Source organism: Neomonachus schauinslandi, unplaced genomic scaffold, assembly GCF_002201575.2.
Source record: "Neomonachus schauinslandi unplaced genomic scaffold, ASM220157v2 HiC_scaffold_1717, whole genome shotgun sequence".
Classification (NCBI taxonomy): domain Eukaryota; kingdom Metazoa; phylum Chordata; class Mammalia; order Carnivora; family Phocidae; genus Neomonachus; species Neomonachus schauinslandi.
Window position 1 is genome coordinate 1 of NW_025410407.1, and position 3,710 is coordinate 3,710.

At 40.2% G+C, this 3,710-nt stretch overlaps 1 pseudogene; it reads left to right on the forward strand.

Annotated features, from left to right (window-relative positions):
• The first annotated feature begins 5 nt into the window (after positions 1 to 5).
• On the forward strand, positions 6 to 573 carry LOC123323870 (annotated as a pseudogene).
• Positions 574 to 3,710: the final 3,137 nt, after the last annotated feature.

Consider the following 3,710-nt stretch of genomic DNA (forward strand, 5'->3'; position numbering starts at 1 on the left):
GGGCGGCCGCCGCCCGCCGGAGGGGGCCCCCGCCGTCCCCGCCGCCGGCGGCCCCCGAGGACAGCTGCCCCGCCAAGCCCGCGGCCCCCGGGCCTTGCTTCGGGGGCCGCACCCTGGAGGAGATCTGGAGGGCGGCCACCCCGACGCTGACCACCTTCCCCACCATCCGCGTCGGCGGCGACGTGTGGGGCGAGCGCAGCCTGGCGGCGGCGCGGCGCCGGGCGCGCCAAGTCCTGCGAGTGAACCTGGAACCCGTGGTGAGGCTTCGCCGCTTCCCGGTGCCCCGGGCGTGAGACACGGCCCCGGCCCCTCCGCCCCTCCGCCCCGGGACGGCTTCCGCCTGGAGGGATGAACAAGTGACAGTCGAGTGTTTACAGATCCGGCCTGGACCGCGTCCCCTAGTGCACTTTACGGGCGAAGAAGCACCGGATGGTCTTTCCCGGCCCGCGTCCTCGGGATGCGGCGCCGCCGTCTGGGACTCCGGGGCAGGTGTGCCCTCTGCTGCCTCCCAGCACCGGGTTTGCGGCGGGAGGAGACAGCTGGACCCGCGAGGGAGGTCCCCTTTCTTCCTAACCCCAGATTGAGACGTCTCCAGGACTATAGGGGCAGATCCGTTTTCCCCCTTTTGGACTCTCTACCTCACTGGTCTGAAGTCCTCCGAAGTCATTCTTTTTCCAAAGGAATTTGGTTTCGTGCTTGTGTAATTAAAGCTAGAATTTACTTGCTGTTCATCCACCTCCCTGCTCCCCCCTTTTTTCTTTTTTGACTGCCACCCCTCTTTCTGGAGGAAAGGTCGAATATGTTTTTTTGAAAGGTGTTGCACTAGTTTGTGCTCAGGGTATTCTGAATCCCACTCGTTTCCGAATTTCAACTGGATTCCAAAGCTTTGACCAAGGATATTTTCTAAGAAATTCAAGCTTATGACTGTTAATAGTGTAAGGATTTGTATGGCTTTGAATTTCATGGGCTCAGTGATTACAAACAAAGAGATGCAAAGTACAACTGTTTAAACATTTTTGAGGTGTTTCTAAAGATTTTATATTGAAATTTAATGTTTATATTTACTGAGCTCCTAAAGGAAATGGTAGAAACTCATAAAGTTTTGTTTAGGAAAAGTTGACTTGTTAAATTCTTTTTAATTGAATAAAATTTAAAGTGCATTGAAACCACATGGCTTGTGATAAAAAACAAAAGAATGAGTGAATTATAAAGAACTGGTGTTGGTTAAAGAGATGGATGGAATCCCATTGGAAATGATTTGGCCTCCTTGTACTAGTCTAACATACAGATCTGGGAATATTTCAAGGATAATTTATTTTAAAATGGAAATCGCATAGGCAAAATGAGTATGTGTAAACGCTGTGATTAAAATGCCAAACGGAATACCCATTGGAATTCTCAGAAGTATTAATGAACTAGAGGGGTGGGGCATTTCTTGGTATCAAATAACTGGTCGAAGTTAACTTTGGGCAAAATGGATTTTCCTTCCTTGTTTTTGTTTTTGTTGGATAACAAGAAATGTCCAGATCACTGTCCATCACTCTTAAAAACATCATGACAATTAGTTGACTGTTTTGCTCCAGGAGTTCCTTTATCTTATTTCCATTCATAATTATGTTTGCAGTTATAGGTCTTTTGTTTGACAGCTGAAGACCACAGGAATTGAACAGGCGAGCCACACAGAGTACTGACCCTTCTTTTACACTTTTATAATAGTGTTTATATCATATGGCCCAGTGTGGAATTCTTGATTATCCAAGTGCCTTTGGTCATTGGTGGCAGCAAGACTTAATGGTTTTTAGCCAGTGGTGCCGCAGCCAGATTTTACTGCAATATCTAAAGGGTCAAGTAGTGATTTTGTACCACTATTATTTCAAATTTAACTATTCTGCCATGGAACCATCCATACCAGGCTGGAACATGACATATGAAATCTTCAATATTAAGGTTTCTCTCTGCTTGGCAGCTTCTTAGGGGAATAATGAGAGTTGCGATTTTGACTCTTGTGTTTTTAGAATTCAAATGGCATAGCTTTCTGAAATGAATTTTTCAAGTTTAATAGTTCATAGTAGGAGTTTTGTGACTTTAATTTCAGTGTTCTTGTTTTGTAAAAAAAAAAAAAAAAGATAAATATATGACTTTATGCCAGTTTCCCAGTAAGCCTCATATTCTTTTATTCACTACTCAATGATAATGTGTTGTTATAAATACTGTCACATGAGTAAATAAAAGTGAATAATTACTTAGAAGATGGAGAGTGTTAAATTATATTTGTGTGATAGGAAGCTTATATGTATTCTTTTGGTTATTAGCTTCCATTGCCAATTGTACTTAAATGCATAGGGTTTTCTTCCCCTCTTCCCAGATTGTTAACTTTTTTAGCTAATTAGCACCTGAGGGAAAAATATGTATTTGTACCACTTCACTATTGTATATAATTTTATAATAATTAAAAAATAAATCCAATGGCCATATTAGAATGTAATTTCAACATATAGCTTATCTAGATAGCTTCCCAGAGGATTTTCAAATTAGATGTAGCTGGGAGGATAACTTTGCTCAGCACAAAATCGAAACATAACCATTGACACCATGCATTTATTTTAACTGAGAATCTTCTTTTTTTCCTCGTATGCCTTGTTACTTTAGTGCACTTGAACTTGCATAAATGCTTTGGATTATCTGGGCTATCTGATTTCAGTTTGGATCTGATTGCCCATCCTAAATTCAGTATGTTATTTATCTGGTCTATTGAAAAGTCATGCCATTTCTAGTTTGTGAAATAAGATGTAAACAAATCTTTATTTTTGCCAAGTTTTCTTTAGCAAAACCTTGCTAAAGTTAGTTGTTTTACAACTTATAAAATGTGAAGAAACAACTAATATAGTTGATGAGTATATACTAGGAAAATGAAAGTATTTTATGGATACTTTTGGGCAGAATATGAAAAGGAACTTGGCACAGTGGCCTTTATGGTGAGGCATTCATTTAACTGTCTTCTAGAGTCTGTAGCTTAGCTTGTATATAGTTTTTTGAAAGAAATCCCATGATCTTAATTCATTCTCTTACCTTTATATCTCATATGACACAAGTAAAGGGGGAAGCTAGGAGGAAGTTTATCACCTTGCTATGCTTTTATTGAATCTTGAGTACCTAAATATGGTGACCGGCACCTCAAATAACCTTTTGAATTCCTGATGTCATTTTTATCCTCCTCCTTGTCAACCAGCAACTTATTTTTCCTTACCGAATCCAGTAATGTTCTGATTGTTGAGGGCAAGCGTCATTGTTGTTAGTGCAAAGTGTCACTGTTGTGGTGTGTATTTATTTTGTCCAAGTTTGAGTACCTGATTGGGCAAGTGTAATTTAAGCTGGTGGCTGACACATACTGATTTGCTATGTGCAAACAATAGTACTATTTTTCTGGAAACTATTCAATAAAAACACATGAAAAATATTTGAATACAAAAAATCTGAGCAATTTTGAACTCAAAGTTTTTTGTTGTTTTAAGGATTGCCACAGCACTCTTTAAATTGGTGTTTTTTAATGGACATATATACATAATATTTACTTTATTGATGTGTTTAAAATATTTTTTGATAGACTGTTATGTCTTAAGTGCATTAGAAGGCAATTGTTTGTAATGGAACTGAATTGTTTTCTTGGACAGTTTGATGTGCGCATATGATTAAGATTTACAATTTGGTTG